A 21,461-nucleotide genomic window follows, 5' to 3' on the forward strand; every position below is an offset into this window, starting at 1 on the left:
TCCCCCCTCCTCCCCTCATGTTTAAATACACCCGCCCTCCCCTTTCAGTACAAGCATGAGGTATTTCATTAATACACTGTTGCTTTGATTCACACCCGCAGCGGTGTGAAACATGAATCCTGGCCGTGTTTGTCCATCTGTGGTCTCCTGCAGCTCCGCCAGATCCACTCAAGCAGTTTTGAAGGATCCCTCACTCACAATCGTTGTAATCTTTAAGCTTTAAACAACAGGAAAGACTCTCTTAAAGTTTATACTTAGTGGTTTTTGGATAGAGGATGTAAACGATTTCTAGGAATCCAGGTGTCTGATGGTCTTTTGAGGTTCATGTTTTGACATCGATGTGGTTCTTGAAGACACTGGTGTGTGTGGACATTTAGTGATGACATCATACCTCAATACTGGGACTTCAGGACAATATAGGTTGGTTCTAGCTCAGTCACACACTTTGTCCTTTGCTTGGCCAATTGTCGATGAACTAACAAACTCATAATACTGCCTGTGTGATTTTTATAACCTCTGTTTATTTGTACTTTACATTGTAATGTTAATTTATGAGTTAATGTATTGAATGTATTGTATTGTTACTTTCTCAGCTCCGCTCAGGTGATAATTGGTTCCTACCTGCCCTTGATTGGGAGGGACATATATAGGCGAGTGACACATGTTCCACAGAGGTGTGTTATTGCCGTGTCGTGTAATTATAGAGAAGAAGGTTAAAGAAGAAATAAAGAGCTGTCCATGAAGTTAGAAACGGTACGGCACCCGGAAACGAGTGTTGCATTTTCTTAGGTATGACAGAACGTGTTGTTTCTGTGTAATGGACACCGAGTCATTGCTCAATATTCAAGAGAGACTGAATCTCTCCAGTACAAACACGCAAAATAAGTTATATGATGCGGTTTCCTCTTATCGTTCTAAATAACAAAGCCTGTAAAGTAGTGAAGGCTCTGTCTTTAAAGATGAAAACTGTATTATTTCTTTAGTTATCTTAATTTTTACATTATTATAGTGCTTACATACGGAGAAAACACAACAGCCAAATCGCGTTTTCAACTCTATTCACACTTATTTCGACACACACAACCAAAGAAGAAACCCTCTGTGCTGAAGTAGATCAGTGGAGCTGCACAGGTGGGGTTTACACACCGGCACTTAGGTGGGAACGCGCCTTAATGAATGTGCAGCAGGAAAAGAACATGCATGTTCAGCAAAACCCTCCCTGGATAAACAAAAGCTTAAAAAGACCAAAACCCCTCCCCTTTTTGTTTGCTCTTTGTCTGTCTGAGGAAAAACTACAACCTTACCTCATCAGGGTGGTGGAAAGTGTTTTTATCGGAGCGCCATTAAGACTTAAGAGAAGACAAAAGAGAGCAATCAGGCTCCTGTACTCTAAGGGTGAGGACAAGGTAACGTAAGGTGACAGGTGATATGTTCTTTTCTGCAAAGACCATATAGGCTCACATCCTCCGAGCGGGACCCCGTGTGTGTGTGTGTGTGTGTGTGTGTCCCACATGATTTACATAAGGCAGTAGAGGGTCGTAATCGCGCTCGGTAATCACTGTGCTAAATTTAACATGCAGGATAAGGGGGGGGAGAGATCAGACCGAATCAAAGGCTTTGTTATCTGCGCCGGGCTTATAATGTAGATTATGAAACAGCACAGTGATCTGATAAACATATGGGTAAGAAACATCTGCACGCCTGCTGGCCACACAGTAGCAGAGGAACGTTTACCCCTCACAAGCCAGCCTCTTAATGAAAAAGAGGAAGTTGGCTGAAAAGGAAATGTTGACAGAAAAATGTGTGTGTACGTGTGTGTTTTCTAGTAAACCTCTTGGTCATGAAAATGTCTGGCAAGGGGATGAGGAAGCAGCACTTTGGAGGAAAGGGGTGGCGATGATGGTGAGGGTGAGGGTCGGGAACGGAACAGAGCGGCGCAGGAAGACGGATCGCCAATGGCAACCGGGACTTCCTGTCAGATCCAGGTCAGTAAGTTGCAGTGCGACACTGAAGGAGGAGGAGGAGGAGGAGGAGGGGAAGGAGGAGGAGGGGGGTGGCGGGTGGTCTGTAATCGCAATAATCAAGGTGATTAGCATGAGCGAGCTGGACCTGGGTTGTTGCCACCCAGGCTGCTGCTGGCCTGCAGCGCCCTCAGCCTCACCGCCTGGGAAAAGATGGAGGTGGGAGCGGCGGGAGAGTAGAGGAAAGGAAAGTTTCCTCTGATTTGCTGAGCGATATTATAACTCACTGCCCTGGAAGTGTGTGAACAACTGTGACCGAGAGAGAGAGAGAGGGAGAGAGAGAGAGAGAGAGAGAGAGAGAGAGAGAGAGTTAACCCGTTGTACCACCAGTGTGAGATTCTGCCCTTATTTATAGAAGATCAGACTCAGAATTCTGGGAAAATAAGCAAAATATAGAGCAACTTCCTCCTCTGCTGGGGCCTGAAGGCAGATGAGCTCTGTGTCACAAACAAATGCGTCCCCCGGGAAACAAAACCCAAAGACAGTGTAAAAAAAAACATTTGGCCTCAGCTAGATGAAATATTGATTTGCACTTTATATCTTGTGCCTACTTTTTGACACGGGGCATAAATATTTATAGGGCGGTCAAATGCCGATATCCCTACAGAGGGCGTGAGCGGTGTTGACCTCAAAGTTAAACATCGATGGCATGAGCTGGACGCGTTGATCAATCACAGTCAGCAGCCATTTTGGAAGCGGTTTGGAAGGAGCTAGACGAGGTGGATGAGGTGGGACGGAGAAATTCTTTGGAAAGTCAAAAGTATGTCCCGAGTCAAGCTAAGACACGTTCATATCAAGTCACAAGTTTCAGTATCAAGGCCTATATGTTGGAGATTCATTTATTAGTCATGTCAGGACACACACACACACACACACACACACACGCACACAATTGGCGGACAGTAAAATCTGATTTTCAAAAATCACTGGGGACCTTTTAAAATGTGTATTTATCACTTACCGCACATAAACTTAACGATTTGATGATGAATGTCTTCAGAAAGCAATAATTACATAATTTTAACGAGCTTTCGCTTCTGTAACGACTTCATTAAACGACTTGTTGCAGCTTGAGTCTCTACAACGATCACCGCTGATCACTGACTAATGTGTGAAGTATTTTAGCACAAATAGGAATGAGGTCACTTGTAAATGTGCAGCAGGGATGTGTTTTCAGTGCAGCTGCATACTTTTGGTGACTTACGCAGCGATAAAGCTTGTTTAAATGATTCGATTTTTGATTTTGAAGTTGTTATACACCCCATCTGTTTACAAGTGAGGTGCCACTTAATGTAGTGTGCTCCACTTACTTCCTTGATTTTTTTTTATCCATAAAGTCACAGGTTTGAATCCCACAGAACCCAGTTTGTCAATATGCATTCTGTTACCCTGCACTACAACCTATAGATAAGTCAGGGAAAATAAGCACGCACGCAAACACACACACACACACACACACACACACACACACGCTTGGAAAAACGAGAAAAGAAAAGAACCACAGTGCCCTGCAGCATCTACACTCTAAATCCGGTCAGTGAGTGGTGATTTGTCAGCGAGTCAGCATTTGTCCGAGTATCCATCTCTTTGTGTCTAAACAGGCTGTCAATCAAAACACTGGCACTTCCTGTTTACCTGTCTCATTGACCCCCCTCTCCCCTCACCCTCCACCCCTCTCTCTCTCTCTCTCTTTGGAGAGCCACCGGTGCTGAGTGCTCCGGGCAGCGGCGGCCCTGAGAACAAGCGCTCACACGGCCGGCTTCAAAGTTAAGGCAAAGTTTACCCAGAGTTGAGCTTCCACAGGCAGCCCTGTCTGCTGGGGTTGTGTGCTCAGATAAGAAGGCTGCTTCCTGGTCCAAACACACACACACACACACACACACACACAAAGGGAGAGAGAGAGGGGACAAGACAGACAAGAGGGGATGGTGGGCAAATGGCGGGGTGTTATCACCGCTATCATTTGTTTGAGGAGTGACGCAGCAAATTGGAAAGTGTGGATGCGTGTGGGTTTGTGTATCGGCGCATTTTATGACACAAAATCTCACCTTACAATGCAATTTGCCAAAAGGGCGACACATATAGTCAAATTGAAACATAAAAACTTTAAAAGCAGAGTGAATCAGAGTGAGAAGGCCAATTTAACTGCAGTTGAAAGTTCTCGAACCCGTGTAGGAGTCAAGAACAAGGAACTGAGAGGAGTCTAGAGGAGGAGGACAGCTGCAGAGGTTCAGAGAGACAGGAGGGGTAAAGATTGTGAAAGTATGGTATTATAGTATCATTGGTGTCATTGTCAGAGAGTAGAATAGGCTAGAACGTGTCTGTTCTTGTTGGTTATAGGTTTTATCCTCCATGTGCCCTTTACTTCCCCACATTTTTTCCTATAAATGAGTCATAAGATGCTGTCACACCTACATAGTTTCGTCGGGATGAATCAAATACAGGTTCCTTTCCTGTCCTCATTTGTGAACTTGAATTTTTTGGATCTGCACCAAAATAATTTTTTGCATTGAGACCGGTTTACACTTTTGAAGTAATGGTGGAAAAATGTTGATGAGAAATGATGGGAAAAATGCCTCAAATCCCAATGTTTACCATGATCATTGAACAAATTCCAGTGTGTATGGAGGCAGGGGGAGGCAGTAGTCGAGTGGGTAGAGCTTCCGCTTAAGAACCGGAGGGTTGCCGGTTCGAGTCCCTGCCGAGGTGCCCCTGAGCAAGGCACCGAACCCTCAATTGCTCCCCCCTCTGCGAAGGGTGGTAATATAATGTAATGTAAGTCGCTTTGGATAAAAGCGTCTGCCAAATGATTGTAATGTAATGTAATGTAATGTGTATGAATGGCGGTCCTCCATGAACCTGCTGAGTCCTGCTACAGACAAACAAACCAATCAAAACACACAAGGAACGAAAAAACCTCTCCGGCAGATTCACCTATGTTAAGAAATAAGTTGTTCCAAACCTCAAACATAGAGAACTAGAGACTAGTAATGTTAAAGTGGAGAGTCTGCAGTATATAGTTATAGTGAAAACACTTGATAGTTAGTGGAGATTTCAGCTGTTGCAGTTATCACAGAGAACACTAATATCTCCAAATCCTGACCATCATCAGTAGCTTATGGACTTAAGTGTTGACCAGATTGTTGACCGCACTATGAACTGGGAGCATAATGGCTGCTCTGTTCCTGCCATCTCTCACTGTAATGGTACTGTAAACCAACAGCAGCAGCAGCAGTAGCACAGCCCCCTACCCCTCCTCCCCCCCTCCACCCTTGAGCCACATTGCCTCGCTGCTTTGGTATTTCTACAACAAATTAGTGAGGCAAACTTAAATATTGGGTCGTCTGTCAACATGATGGGTGAAAGGAAAAGAGACGCAATTTAAGTCTAATGTATTTCAATTAGTGAGTAGGTTTAAAAAGGCAAAGGGGGAACTTCCGCATAGAGAGACGCGTCCAAACTTAGGTCAGCAGTGTGTGGGGGTGAGAGGCCTCTGAGCATAAATAAGCCGCTGCCTTGTGGCTATTGAGCAAATGAGCAGTAATGTTCCCTGAATGATGCACGGGACAGGACGTTGGGTTTTGATTGGGTCATTTCTGTGAATGAGCCCGAGTCCACACAGGAAGTGCTTGTTTGTTCCAAGCGGCGCTGTTTCCTGTCGGGCCTGGTGTGTGTGGGTGTATGTGTGTGTATGTGTGTGTGTGTGTTTTCCACAGCGATAATCAGGACAGGCGTGTGTGTGAGTGTATGCGCCTCGTTTCGCCTCCCTACGGCCCGTCGGTTCAAAGCGCCGCCGCTCGCCAGGACGGATGCTCCTCGCGACCGCGGGTGAGATCACTGTGCGCCCCAACGAGGGACTTCCTCCCCACACAGGAAGTGAAGGCGCAGCTGAGAGGGAAAGGGTTCTTCCTCTGCCGCCCCCCCACCCCTCCTCCTTCCCCCCCTCGCTCTTCCCGTGTCCTCCTCCATGATTCGTGTTTTGTCTCAGGCATGAGATAAAGCATTGCTCTCTCTCTCTCTCTCTCTGACCAAGCAGGAAGTGGAGCCTGCTTTGTTTACCTAACAGAGCCCTCGTCTCCACCCAAAGGCCTCTGGGAAACGGGAATCCCCCAGGCTTCATATCCTCACATTCGCAAGTGGACATCAATCATGGATTGACAGAGGAGTGTGTCTGTATCTGTGTGTATGTATACGAGAGAGAGAGAGAGAGAGAGAGAGAGAGAGAGAGAGAGAGAAAGAGAGAGAGAGAGTATGTGCCTGTGATGATGATCCTTTCCTGAGATGGTTTTCCTTCCACTTGAGTTGATGCGTGTTGGAATTGAAGTGGGAACTGGACATGCTCCTTTTTAAAGAGTCCCGCTATTTCTTATTGGTCTCTTCTGGAGCTGGTAGAGATGATGGATTTCACACTGTGTGTCTGTGTCTGTGTGTGTGTGTGTGTGTGTGTGTGTGTGTGTGTGTGTGTGTGTGTCTCATAATTGTAGGGTGGAAATGTCTCCACACATGAACCGCATGTGACTGGGTGAGGGTCTGTCCCAGTCTCCCCCCCCCCGCCCCTCCGGAAGACCTTCAAATGGACCATTATGGAACGAATGAAGACTTGTGTGTGTCTGTCTAAGTAAGGGATGTGGGTAGTTAGTCCACTGGAGTTGGAGAGCTGGGTGAGTGTGTGTGAGTGTGTGTGTGTGTGTGTGGACAGAGACAAACTTTGTTCATATAAAATATATTCATTAGCTTTCACTTCAGAGGGTAAATGTATCATTTAGTCTAACTTCCACACACACATGCTCTTGTGTAACTTTATGTATGGAATCTGAATTTGTCTCTCTATGTAGTTGAGTCGTGTGTTCATATGTCCTCCATGTTGAAGCACGAATGCCCCCCGTTCCATCCAGTGAGTCTCTGATAGACAAGTGATGGATAACTGAAGATGAAGATGTGCACATGCAAAACACACTTATTGTGCTTATCCACTGTTTACACAAGCGGGCTCAGTTTTGGTAGCAGCGTGTGTTAACTCACGTATCCGGACGATGACTGATCTGAGTCTGGTTCAGCCTCCTGTAAACAATCTGACCGCATCGACACCTAACAAAGGAATGGGAGCGCGCACACAAGGGACGGGCATGACTACACACCGGCATGCACACGTAAAGGAATAAGAAAACAAAGGCGGCAACACTTTATCACTTTTTTGGATCTTTGGGTCTAACACAGGCAGACGCACAGAAGCAGACGCACTTTTCTAGACGGTCCGCTACATCCTGTGAGGCAGTGGTTCAAATGACCTCTGAACAATGTATCCTTTAGATAAGGATCTGATCACTGCGTGTGAGTGTGTGTGTGTGTGTGTGTGTGTGTGTGTGTGTGTATGTGTGAGAGAGAGCGAGAGAGCGAGAGAGAGAGAGAGAGTTTGTGTGTGATGCTGGTTATAAACGGCAGTATTCATGCTGCACCGGGCTCCCAGCGTTTCTACAGCTGTCGCCTCTTGTACTCGCTGACCTCAACCAACAGGTCCTGCGGCCATCAGTCCTTATGGCAGCCACTCAAAACCTCCACTGTATCTACAGAGGCAGGAGCCAGGAGCAAGGACAGACACTTTAGCACCTCAGACTGGGAGAGGGGGGTCAGTCAGGGGCACACCCAGGTTTCGTCCCTTTCCTCACTGATGATATTCTTGGTAATCAGGGTGAAATCTTCAATCAGGAATGAGTCCAAACACTGGATTGAAACCTGGCAATCATTCCAAAATGGATCGATTGAGTGAGGAGGGGATCCAGATTCAGACATACACACTAAACTCTGATTATAATCCACTGCAATTGGGGCTGAAATGAGCAGTAAGGTAGGATTGCTTCATTTGCTGAATAAACATGACTTTCTGCTCAAAGGATGTACGGCAGGTGAGCCAATGTTTACACGCTTGAGCTCAATCTACAAGACGTTTCAGTTTGTTATGGTCCGTATCTAGTCAGAGAGTGCGTCAGCGTCGGCGACATGGTGTTGCCGGTGTTGGTTTGTATACTCTGATAACAGCGGCAGGTTTAACAACTATCCATTTAGGCTTATTTTAGGATTATCCCGTCCCTGCCGCCTGCCATGAAACAGGGCAGGTCCACTCCATGAATCACCACATAATTCCGGTATGTGGGCGTGGTTGTGGCAATTAATGTGGAGAGGATTTAGGATGTTTGCAGTTCGAATTGAAGGATTAGATTTCATGGCTTGCATTAAAGCTACACCCCTTGGTGTTGTGAAACCTTTGGATAAACTTCAACATAAGAGATCAAGCAGAGACAAGGCCGGCAATCAGTTCCACAAATCTACTGTTTATATGAGTTTATTTACAAGAAGAAGAAGAAGAAGAAGAAGAAACTTTATTTGGTCAAATCACATGCAAACACGTCAATCTGAAATTTGTCTTTTGTGCCCCTTTGCTCAAGAGCACCTCGGCAGTGCCCTGGAAGCAAACTAACGACTCTCCAGCTGCCAGTCCACTTTCTTGGTCCATACGGGACTTGAACCGGCGACCTTCTGGTTCCCAAGCTTAGTTCCCTATGGACTGAGCTTGTATTATTTTTCTTATTTTCTTATTTTCATTTCTTAAAAAATATGAAACCCAACTTCAGTTATGTCTGTACACATTGACCATCCATAATAAATATGATTCTTTATTGATGAAAGAAGACAATGGTCCACCAGGGCATCAAACGGGCTCAGCAACACCTCATGACCTGTTTCTATTTATCGAAAGAATATTTTGGGTGCTTTAAATGCAGAGACCCGTGGCTCTCAGGGAGGGACTGGGGTCACTGACCTGGATGCCCAGAGAGAGGGGGTTGCAGCTGGGGGGATTGCGCTCTGGAGAGTTGTAGCTGGTGCTGGTGGGAGCAGCTGTTGTGTGTTAGACTGTCAACACAGTAATGAAGGAGGGGTTAAATCTGACACAATGAGCTTTGGTAGAGTTTTCCTCTCATGTTACATCAGTATCGGCTAGATTGCACTTTAGATACGGCGCAGTTTGACTTCGAGGAGGAAGCAAACAGGATGAAACGCTGGGATTGAGCGGCGCTTTGGCGATTATTGGGTTTTGATCAAACACCTTCAGTCAAACCTATAAAGCTGTTTGACCTTGCTGATGTTCATATTGCGCAACATCTCTACAGCGTCAGGATATCTTTGGAACTCCAGCATCATCATCATCATCAGGGTCTCGGAACGCCAGGCTCTACCCCGTTCTTGTTCTCATGGGAACTTCGTCGCCTCTCAATGAGCCGCCTGGTTCACCTCTCAGCACTGCTCGCTCTGGGGTTAACTCCTGAGGTCAAAGGTCACAGGATCACAGGCTCCACAATGCCACAGATTGTTGATTGTTGATGCTAAGGCGGGTGAGGAGACGAGGGGGGAGGATGAGTGTGTTTGTCATGCGTGTTTGCATTTGTATGATTGTGCGTGTGTGTTTATCTGTTGGTACGAGTGTCGTGCATGCATGTGTGTGCAGGGGGATGGATTTTGACATTTGTGCGTGTTTGTGTGTGTGTGTGCAAGTGCATGCTCACCCAGTGTGTGTAAAAGGAGGATCCTGATTGGCCGGACCACCGTGGCAGATGAAACTTGATGGACTGCAGGCTCTCTAAGCTCCTGTTGATGGGGATTTGGAGGCCTGTCTTTGAGGGGGGAAATTCAATTTCCTCCCCCTGCTCACCGGCGCTGTTTGGATAGCTTGGGCTGGGATTGGAGAGGGTGTGTGACAGTCCAGATTACCCACTCACCGAGAGTCTGCTGAGAAAGTGGAGTCTGATCTGCAGCATGCCATGACTCAACACGGGAAGAATGCCGCACGGCAGAGAGCTGTCAGTCCGTCTTTCAGTCAGCATCTACATCTGTCAGTCTATTCATTTCCATTTCTTTTGAAATTCTTGAGAGAGCGACAACGTGCATATTCAAAAGAACGCCATTCACGTATTGATCGTCTCAGGACAATACGTATGCTAATAAAACTGCTATCCACATTTGTTTTATTGATGGAGCCTGATCAGGGTTCTTGTTGAACCATTCATGTGTTGATGATCCTTATTCACCATCCACAAGGAGAGATTATTAATTTTACACATAATAAATTACCACCATTAGTCTGGGGACAGTTTTCTGAACACTTATTCATGCACTGTAACCGAGGACCCTATGACATACAGATGACTGGAGTGAGTAGTAACTTCGCAGACGAAGAGTGTTCAATTAAAAGGAAATGGGGTCGGTAGTAAAACTTGAATGGATACTGAAGGTTTTAGGATTCCAGCTCAAAATCCATAAAACACTTTAGAATTTGAGGAATTGTAGAAATTGTAGCACAACAAAAAGCAGATTTCCACAATTTCAATGCGTTAATGTGCAGGAAAAAAAAGTACTGTCTCTTTAAGGCACTCTGGTCTGTTCTGATTGGCCAGCTGTGTCTAACCAGGTGTATGCAGGTCAATTTAATTCATTATGTTGAAGGGACACAATGTTCAACACATGCTTCCTGCTATGTTACATGAAAATGAGGGCAAATAACAAAAGATATAATCCGTCCTTTCACATACGACTCATGGAATACAGATTGATCTTTTAACTTTAATTCTGGTCCAAGTGTGTGTAACCTATATCTGTCATTCTACCCCACCTGCAAATACAACATCCTTCCAGTTTGTCCGGCTTTGAGCACCTAGTGAGGGTCACGAAAGCTCCACCCCCCTCCCCTACACACACACACGCTCACATTCCTTCAGGGACTTGTGTTCCACCTCATCAGGAATGCCAATTACCTTCAGCATTGTTTGTGCTGTTGTTTGTTTGTTTGGCCTGTTAGAAAAAGCTGTGATAGGGATCAGGGAGTCGGCGTGTGGATGACACCCCAGCTGTTACCCTCCAAACCTCGCCCACTCGCCTAGCTGTAAAAAATGGAGGAATGTCTTTAAAGCCTCATCCAATTTTACTGGAGTGCTGACCACTTCATCACATGCACATGTCCCGAAGTGTGTGTTGTTATTTGTGTGTGTGTGGGCTGTAAACTGAAGGAGCAGGAAGGCATGCATGTTTTCCTGTGAGTGGTGTGGGGTTTTTAGCGTGTTATTGTTCTTGGAAACCCTCTTGATGGAGAGGTGCATCGCCTGGAGACTTGGTTTAACTGCCAGAAAAGGAAGTGAAAAACGGGAAGAAATTAAATGTAGGGTTACACTCCAGTAGAGACGTCAAACGTTTGGAATTAAGTAAGAATAATTACCCAGAACTACTCAAAGGAGGAAGAACATGGTGCAGGTTCACTGCTTTTATTATGCATCTATCCGTCCATCCATCCATCCATCCATCCATCCATCCCTCTTTTCCAAAACCCTAGCACCCCATCATCCCTCCATCCACCCTCCTGTCACTCTGAGCCCTGACACTTGTCTGGACTTGTCTCGCCTCCCCTCAGCTGTGCTGTGTTGGGGTTTTGTCCAAACAAGGGGGTAAATAGATAAAAGCCCATTTTTTCACTTTTTAGCTCGCAGAAGAGTTAAAACATTAAAAGAGACTAGGAAGTGTGTTTGTAATTTTAGTTTCAACATTCCGTTCACACCCAGTGGGGTGACAGGAGTGATTGATCCCTGAGTATCTCTAGCTGGATAAGATGGGAGGATGAGAGGGTCTAACTTTGTTTAAAGATCACCTCTCCTCTCCTCCTTCTTCCATCTGTCTCCCTTTCTTATTTCATCTGCTCACGTCCTGTAATTAATCAGGTGTAAAGCACAGATCCAGACAGAAACTGGACGTCAGGCGTGTTTCAGATATCCCGTCACACCTCACGACTTCTGTTTCTGCTGGACAGCGAGACGGCGAGAAACAGACGGAGGCTTTCACTTTCGCCTTTCGGGACTTCGTCAAGGTTCATCTATGCCTTTGATCTGTATAAGTTTATTTGAGCAAATCAATCAGCCTTCACTCGCTCCTTCTCTTCTTCTCTTCCGGCCACCACTTCCTGTTGCAGATTAGTTCTCCATCCTGCCCACCTCGGCGGCTCACGATGCAGCGGCACTTCGGGATCACAGGTCAGAGGGCGAGGGTCGAGCAAAGAGCGACGTAACGATGTCCAGACTTAGAGCAACTGACCGGTGCCATGGCAGAGGTCTTTAGTGTGCATGAGCTCTGTGCTCTGCTGGTTAAATGCTTGAAAGGAAACTGTCCATCAATGGAAATCTGAAAACAATTTGACTGCATTAAGGCATTTAAAGCGTCTCCACTGATTTCCCAATTGGCCTCTCGTCAATACCACACACACCCGCTGCTGTGTGCAGTGGGGAAGAGCACACAGAAGGCCTTTCACAATTATGCATTCACTTGTCTGTTTGCTTCTTCATTTACACATTTGTTTATTCATGTATTCATTTGCTATCGACTTCATTTTGATCCAGCTGTCGTCCTTTTCCTAACAGATGAATTGCGACCGTTTTGTATGTGTAACTATTTGTGTGCATTGGTGTACGTGCATGCTCATAATGTGTGTGTGTGTGTGTGTGCATTAAAGTAGCTGGAATGCACTAAGGGTGTCTGAGTGTTAAGAGGTCACCAACCAATAATCTCTTTCAACTCTCTAATTTACTCAAGCGTCGATTGTCCCACAAGACATAATTACACAATTGATAACAGGATCATTTCCCTTCAGATGCAAAAACTTAATGAAATGTAGCTACACAAGTAGCTTAGCAAGTAGCTGAGCAAGTAGCTGAGCAGCATACTTCTGATATGACTCAATATACCGCATATTTGTAGTGTTTGAAATGTGTATGAATACTTTCTCAAAAATGTTTCCCCCCGGGTTGCGAATGAAAACATTTCTCTGTGTACAGTAAAGGGTTCATATTTACGCATCCCCACCCATGTTTAGCATAAGCTCATGACTCAACCGTTCCGCCACCACCACCAGGACAGTTTGTCTGCACTGCGCTCCACAAACAAGGCCTTTTCTCCCAAAACTCTCCCCAAAATCCTCTCTGTCCAGCCCCTTGGCTCACTGCTGCAATTCCCATAAAGCAACCCGCTGATGCCTCCTTTAATTGTAGCATGTAATCTGACTTAAACACAAGGCTGATAATAGTGCTGTCTATGCGGAGGTTAGCATTAGAAAGGGCCCTGATTCCTCCCAGCTCTCTTATTATCCCCTCAGCCCCGACCACAAGGAACCAAAGGAACCGACGGGCTTGTTTCAAGCAGTGCCAGTTACTCTGTGACTCATCTAGGTTGAGAAACATTGGTGGAGAATGGAGCCCCTGTTTTGGTGTGTCAGCGTGCCGCTTGTGGCTCTCCCTCCCCTCTGACAGATTGCCGTGAGACGTGTAAGCGAATCTTCCTTCATGCTGCGCGAGCACGGAAAATACACACGCCTTCACCTCAAGTTATGCAGCTCCACCATACTCCCAGGGAGATGCTAAGACTGTCCCGTTTAGGGTGCATTTTTGAGGTGAATGCCGAATATAAAAAGGAACAGTGTGAGCTATTCTTAAAGGTGGAGATGACATTTTTACTGTCGTTGCAGTTGTCAGCGTTTCCTAAACGCATTAATGTTGAGGTTCACGTTTTCAAATGTAGAAAAAGTAGAGGACGTGATTGATCGCATCTCACATCTTCTTGCTGTGGTTTTGATATATTACAGGAAAGAAAGGTTAGACGGTTCCTCTCTTATTTTACTTTGGCACACCTCTGCAGTGACATGGTGGTCAGGTGGTATTTATAATATAGCACTGGATTTCAAATATAATGTAAAATAAAGGTCACAGGCTTCAGATTTTCCAATCCAACTGATGCAAAGTTGTTTTTTTTAATCTTTCCAATGCCTCTGCCCAAAAAAAATAAATCTTATTTTTGCGACACTGCCATGCACATTGAGTGAATATGTCTCAATGGCCTTCATAAGGACTTAATAATGCTTTTGTCTTACTCGATGTATCTCTATAGGCATGTGTGTGCTCACTTTACACACACTCCAATGACCAACAATTAACCCTTTTAAAGTACAATGCTATATATTACCAGAAAACAAGTGCCTACAAATATTAGTCCATGATTTGATAAGTAAATAGCGTTTACACTCACACGCTTATAGATTGCAGTGATGTGTGCTTAAACATTTGCAGCACAAATGCCCCTGATCAATAGACATGTTTAATGCTAATAACCCACCCCAACCTCCACCCCCTTTATATTGACCTACCATCAGAAACACACCAGCTTACACACACACAGAGACGCATATGCAAACACACACATGGTCGTCTGCCATAAGCACATTGTTAATGCAAGATTTGGCTCGTTTGATGATGACAGGAGTTTGGTTTGAACCTCAGTCCCTTGTCCTTATTGATCCTCCGACCCTCTGAAGGACAAGGTCACCGGGTCATCTGTCGCCGAGCTACAGGCGACAGTGAAACACACACACTTCAAACAGAACTGACGGACCGTGCAGTGGCCAGACGTTGTTGGTTAATAGGGGTCACGAGGGAGTGTAGGTTGTGGTTAAGGGAAGAGCTAACGTTGTTAGCTTGTATTTGATCATGTTGGATGGGAGGCCATGGAGGTTGCAGGATGTAGTCCACCACTACAAAGGAAGGTTGCCGGGGGATTTCCTCACTTTTTTACCCACTTATCAAAGCCCATCATCTAGTGTAAACCCTACAGCTGATTAGACCGCGCGTGTGTGTGTGTTTCTGGATTTGTAATCAGTGTAAGGAATGTCTGATGAGAGATCAATCTTACATGGTCTAACAGGCTTTTAAATCTGCCTCTAATATTGTGTGATATGTTATCTGAACTCCACCTCCTGCACCGCCTTTCTCCATTCTCCTCTTTCTCTCTCAAATATTCCTAATCAATCAAACGCATGTCCCTAAGTGTCCAAGATGCCTAATTTCACGACATCCAGTCTCATATTGGTGACACCTGTTTGTCTATAGAGTTTTGTGTGTATTCACATCTGTCACTGTGTCATTTTGGATCTGTTTATCATTCACGAGTCCACTTTTGTTTACTTTATACTGCATCTCTCTAGTGTCAGAGGAGCTGAGCAATGACAGCTCTGGGTAGGAGGTCAGTGTCTCCATGACAGCAAGCTTGGCCCCCCGGTGACCCCCCTTGATTGTGTAGCATCTGAAATCCAGATCTTTGTTGTGAACACTTAATATGTTGCAATGAATTTAACATCTCAGTATATCTTTCCTTTTTGTTTGCACGTCATAAACAAATACTGGAACGGTTAAATGAATGAAATGAAAGCGTTACAGCGTGATTATCCTCGTATTTCCTAAGCATAAACAGCATAAACAGCAGAGGTTCTTCTCAGAAGCTGAAATCAGAGCATCACTCCAATCTGCAGCTGAATGTAAAATATGCCACTGACATAGCCTTAGAAGTATTCCTGTAATGCTTTATTCTGTTTCCGCGCCGCTACATCCTCACTTTGACATTTGGCTGTGATAAGAGGAAAGCCTTGAATCCCACACATATCCAGAGTGAATTCTGACCGCAGCAGAACCCTGGATCCTGACTCCACTCCCACACTAGTGCGTACAGTAACGCCGCCACCCGCTCTGCGCACAATGCTGGGATTCAGGCTTGCATGCATGAGTCCTATTCACACTTCCTATCGCGAGCATCTGCAATGCAAATGACTGAGCGACTGAGTGTGTTTCACTCTTTGGCAGAGAGAGAGGTTGTGTTTTCTCTATGCATCTCTGTCCTTCCGTCTTTTTTTTCTTCTGGTTTCTCTGCTAAGCTCTCTTTCCCTGGTGCAGTTGTGTGGGCGGTACATCTGAAGCTCCATCAAAGCCCTCAGACGTCAAAAGAAGGCATTTGGCTCAGCTGTTGCGTAGAATGTTACACAATCTTGGTCAAATATGTCATTTGAGAGATTGTTTCCTTCGTTCCATTGTGGTTTTTCCATCAGATGTCCTTTGTGCCGGACCGAAGCAGCTGTGGGACGGTTTCATGTCACATGCTCAGTTCAGTGCAGTGTGATTTCCTTGCAGCTTGGGTCTCAAAGAGAATGTAAATCCCCCTTTACCGAATATTAAACCCCTGCTTGTAAACTCATAAGTCCACTCCCACTGCAGCTTCATAGGAAATCTTCCACCTAAGAAATCCCAGCGCTCTCTGAATCACTTTTACTTAAATCACGTTTGTGCTTCATCCTCCCCTTTTTCTCTGTCTCACTCAGTTTTACACACAGGGGGACTTTGTTGTATCAGTGTCAGTTTTGACTTTCCTCCTCCGACCGACTGCCGGCCCGGGCGGTGAGGAGGGCTGCTGGCGGCGCTGGGCTGTGCCGGAGGTGACTTCCTGTTCAACAGCTGGGCCCTTGTTCAGCCTCAGCACAGGCTATGGTGCGATAATCTCCCATGAGTCTTTCCACATGGGCAGAGAAGCCGCCGTGTCGCACCACTGTTTTTCCTCCCTTCCAACAAAGAAGAAAAGGTGATTGTGTTAAGACCTCTCAGTCCTGACTTGGGGTCCAAATGTATTTTCATAGCGTGTGTGTGTGTGTGTGTGTGTGCTTGAGCAGCAGTCGGTGTTTTGTGTGTGAATCACTTTGCTGCCAGGATGAATGTATGAATCAGCCTTTTCAGTAAGTATGTGGAGCAGCGGCTGGCTGAGGTGTACGGATTGGGAACGTTCAGCTGTCACCAGCTGACTTCACCACAAACACACTTTGTGTTCCGAAGTGAACAAAGTTTCTCTCTCTCGCTCTCTCTCTCTCTCTCTCTCTCTCTCTCTCTCTCTCTCTCTCTCTCTCTCTCTCTCCCCCACACTCACACCTCAGTTGGTTATCCTTAGATAATCTGGACTGAGTTTCGTGTTCGTGGGAGGGGGGCAACTTCCATCTTTGAAATCTCTTTACCCATCATCCCCTCTTCTCCTCCCCCCGCCCCCCCTTCTCGACATGACCTTTGGCTCACCGAGAGCCCCTAGGCGCCCCTGGGCACAGGAAGTGACCCGCACAGAGGTCATCAGAGGTCACCTGAGCCTGCCCAGGTCCTTGTGTGTACTGATAGTACTTTGATGGCTTATTAGTGAATGAAATGGTGGGTAAAAATAGTGGAAGTCTGCGTCTCCACCGCCTGCTGGGAAGGCAACTAGACCGAGCAGAGTGATCATAATGGAAAAGAGAGATGGTGGAGCAACTATTTGATTTTAATTCTTGTTTATCTATAATCTAAATGTGACTACTAGGTTGAATAAACGCTTTCTGTCTCCATAAGACTGGACACATGGAACCATGGAGACACACAGCAGAGGCCTTATTCTGAACTTCATTACCAACTGAAAGGCAGATGACACACGTGCAGCAGTGATTGGACGAGACAGCTGCTCTCAGGATGTACAGGGGGCTTTGATTGGCCTTGGCAGCTGCCCACGCCGGACTTAGTTTTAGTGCTTGCTAAGTGTGTGTGTGTGTATATGTGTGTGTGTGAGTGTGTGTGTGTGCATTATCAGTGAGGTCACCATTTTACCATACCTCACTAATGCGTTTGAGCTGATGTTTATCCCTCTAATCAAGTTAAGGCTTTGACCGCTGTGGCCATCATTGAAAGGAGAGTTTGTTCAAAAGACCACATTGTGTGTTTGTGTGTGTGTACATGTTTGGCCCCAAGTTGTTGTTTTTTTAGTTTTGTGTTAGGCTTAACCGTCATGTAAATGTAAAGATATCATGCCCGGTGTTACAGAAACCACAACATTCACAGATTCATTCAATTCAGATTTCTTGGAAGTTGACTGACTGAGGCACGTTTTACACACAATTTTGGGTCAAATTTTAATATATTCTTTCAGCCTTTTTTACCTAAAATGTTTGCAAATCTTATATTTCTGTTCAGATGACTGATGAGGATGTTTATGGATGCAAAATTGTTTGATATAGACAAAAGAATAGGGTCTGAAAATGATCCAGTCGATGCTGTGTGTGGGTCATGACCCTATCAGGCCTGTGTCCCCTCAACCCTCTGTGGACGAGCCCCATCCTTTATTTCCTTCCGTCACTGTCAGTGTTCTTGGTGGAGGTATTCAACTCCCAATCCAAAATAACTCCACCGAAAGGAACAAACAGAAAGAAAGAGGGTGCATAGAAGTGATGTGAGATCTGTTCACCGGTGACACCAAGAACCGTTTCTGATCAGAACACGCATTTACACCTTGCATTAACACACATTAACTAACGTGTGTGTGTGTGTGTGTGTGTGTGTGTGTGTGTGTGTGTGTGTGTGTGTGTGTGTGTGTGTGTGTGTGTGTGTGTGTGAATGAGTGTTAAAAAAAACATGAACCAGTTGTCCAGAACAGCATACCCTAAACACACAGGGAATGTGAGAACAGAAGGGACACCAAGAATGCCACACACACACACACACACACACATACAAAGAGAGAGAGAGAGAAAGAGAGAGTTCACGGATTGCAAATTCAGAATACAGAACACATAAAAGTCAACAGCATCCATCTTTCCTCCCTCCGCCTTTTGGTTTTTGAGCTGTGCCGACAGCTGAAGCGATTACATAATCGTGCTCAGGATTGTGCCACCGCTGTGCCGGGAGGGGTGCCACCCCGAGCCCCACTGCAGATGGCGGTCCTGCCTGCCCACACCTGTGAATCATTTGGGCCCAAATTGTTTATTTGGCTTTTCTTAAGTGCTACCAGTGTTTCCTCTGTGCGTTTTTGTGTCCCCTGTGAAAAAAAGAAAAGAAAAGCCCCACACCCACCAAAGAAGCATGTCCCTCTGGGCAATGCACAGTTTCGGCATGACCACCGACAAAATGGGCCAAATTAACCCAAAGGACACCATCCACTTTCCACCCCCACCCCTCTGTCCTCAGGCTCTCCACTTCTAAAAAAAAATGCACTTAACACAAATAAAGGAGTAATTCAAACTCGGCCCTTTAGAAGGAAAGACGGAGATGCTGTTTGTTAGTGTTTGTTGTTTTCCATCCTTTTGAAGAGAAAACCTCTCTTCCTGCAATTCTGTATTTATTTGCATGTTTGCTCTTGCCAACAGAGAGGAGCAGACTGCTATCTATTAGTTAAACATTCCCCTCAACCTTGGAACACATAAACAGCAGTATGAAGTGGGCTTGCGGTTGAGATTGATGGCTGGGAGCATCGGTTTTAAGTCAGCGGGACGACGTGTACGCACTGTCCGCCTTGTCAGATGTCCGCGGTGATAAAATGAAGCGCTTTTCCACAGCGAATGTCGGGGAAAAAAAGGGTTGAAATCCACTTAAAACTACTACTTGTGTGTTTGATACACTCGTCTAATTAATACACACAGCTAACCGCTTTCACCTTGGCAGCGCTCGCAGGTGCTAACGAGATCCACTCAATTTGTTAACAAGATAACGAGCACGGTAATGATGCTCCTCGAAAGAAGGTCAGGATGTAATGTAATAAGCAGCTCGTACAATACAGTAATGAGAGAGATGTTCTCTTCTGGGGAATTAAAGATCTTCAAATGAATGTTGGCTCTATTAAAAGTGATCTCTGATGAGGTCGAGTCTTAATAACCGCTTTGATGGGAGCACGGCAACCTAAATGAAAAGAAAGGAAGCTGTTCGTGTTTACAATTTGTTAGAGAGAAAGATAGAAAAAGCCTGATTAGAGAACGTTATGATCTACGTACACACACCTTATGAGACATGAGGAGCTGCTGATTGCCTCCATGATGGCAAAGGCTTCCTGTGGTAGTTTAGTCATTTAAAAACTTACCTGACCACATTCATCCTCTCAATCATATCTGTTACAATGCATGTGTCCGTGCTTTAAATGATTTGGAATTTCTTGCAAGATTGACATGACTCAGGCTGTCAACCATCTTAAGAAGCTGTGATGTAAACAATGTAAACAACATACATGTCTTACTTTGAAAACATAATAATGTCTATTCTGTGTTCAATGTCGTAGAGTACTTAGTTTGTGATAATATTCCTCAATTTTGTCCGTTTATTTCAGTTATATGTGGCATGTATAGAACTTTCAGCTCCAAAAAAATGTGTGATCAATTTTTAATTAATACACATAAGCATTTTAACATGTAATATTTAAAATAAACAAGAACAGTTTATAATATTAATGTTAAAGAAATATGTAGCAGCCATCTGTTTTTCTTTGTTTACCTGTACATTATACAGTGATTTGACTGAACTATAACTAAGATTAACTAAGAGAGACTTTATCTGCATTAACTGTGTGGATATCCTGTGTTTCTCCCCTGGAGGACGAGAATGGAACTGCTACCTGAGGACCGGGGGCTACCATGGTCCGAACACGCACAGGTTAAGATGAGCAAACCAGTGCATTGTGTGTGTGTTTGTGTGACTGCGTGTAATTTGATGTTTTAGGGATTTCAATGTCAGAATCTTAATCAGAAGATAATCAAAGTTTTGGCATGCATGCATACATAGGGACTGACTCATAACTGAAGAACCTATTCGGATTAGTGCTAAAGCGTCCTCAAGACTAAACAAGTCCAGTTGCTTTGAAGTGTTTCTGCTTGGTATTCACAGACCTGGATGAACCCTTGTCATTATGAAGGAAGAGAGCAGTAAAATAAGAATTTGGAATATTAGGTGACCAGTTTCAGCTACTTTTGAGTTTTAGAATCCACAATCTGAAAGTGTTTCTTGGACCGATTGAAGTTGCAGGGAGCTTTTCAGGAGACTTCTTTTGTTTTGGATCTGTTTTGGAACACAAACTATAATTCCTGACCTCCTTCCAATGATTTGTCTATCAGCAAATTGTATTAATTGACTAATTGTGAATTAGTATCCATTGTCTTTCTGTCATTTTTCTCCTGTAGGTCTCCTGGAGTCTTATTGATGACGTCGTCCGGTGCTTCCTTTGTCGTTGTGTGTGGCGGAGAAGTTTTGGCACATGTGGAAATAGCACAGCTGTTGCACTGGCTCTCATCTTCATCTTCCTCTTCACTGCTTGAAATTCAGTGGGAATGTGATCATAGAACTCACTGAGAGAATGACATAGTTTCTCCTGTGGTTAGCTCTGGGTGAAGTTGTTCCAAATTTGGTTCTGAAAGCCAATTTCTATTGCTCTAATGCTTTTTTCTTGGACATACAACTGCACACTCTCCATACAGAAGCATTATAAAGAATACTTCACATACATATTGTGTCAGTTGTGTTCCCGACCACCTTATTCTGTATGATTCAATGGAAAATTCCCAGAATGCCGTTGCGCTGGCTTAGAAAACAGAGAGGTTGTAACCAAAGCTCCGGCTGTTCACTCATAATCCCCTGTGCCTCTCTGTGCACTGCTTCCCCATCAAAGGAGCGCTGATTACTGGGAACTCCACTGGGATCACCACTGGAAGATGGAAGAGGAGGATTGCGCACACACACACACACACACACACCTTCTGATAAGCAACTGCCGTAA

The 21,461-nt window shown here is 45.0% G+C and overlaps 1 protein-coding gene and 1 long non-coding RNA gene across 2 annotated transcripts in view; one reads left to right on the forward strand and one right to left on the reverse strand.

Annotated features, from left to right (window-relative positions):
- The first annotated feature begins 1,884 nt into the window (after positions 1 to 1,884).
- Positions 1,885 to 21,196, forward strand: LOC143012301 (uncharacterized). The gene is made up of 3 exons (XR_012965042.1): positions 1,885 to 1,985; positions 20,287 to 20,344; positions 20,869 to 21,196. It is a non-coding gene; the product is annotated as an uncharacterized LOC143012301 (long non-coding RNA).
- The window catches only part of prdm1c (PR domain containing 1c, with ZNF domain), a 134,237-nt gene continuing 118,722 nt past the window's right edge, over positions 5,947 to 21,461 (reverse strand). The window contains exon 8 of the transcript XR_012965041.1: positions 5,947 to 5,964. The gene's annotated coding sequence lies outside the window, so the exon portion shown is untranslated. The remainder of the gene's footprint in view (positions 5,965 to 21,461) is intronic.

This window comes from Genypterus blacodes, unplaced genomic scaffold, assembly GCF_046128005.1.
Source record: "Genypterus blacodes isolate CSIRO-AG114 ecotype Tasmania unplaced genomic scaffold, CSIRO-AGI_Gbla_v1 ptg000143l_1, whole genome shotgun sequence".
In the NCBI taxonomy this organism is placed as follows: domain Eukaryota; kingdom Metazoa; phylum Chordata; class Actinopteri; order Ophidiiformes; family Ophidiidae; genus Genypterus; species Genypterus blacodes.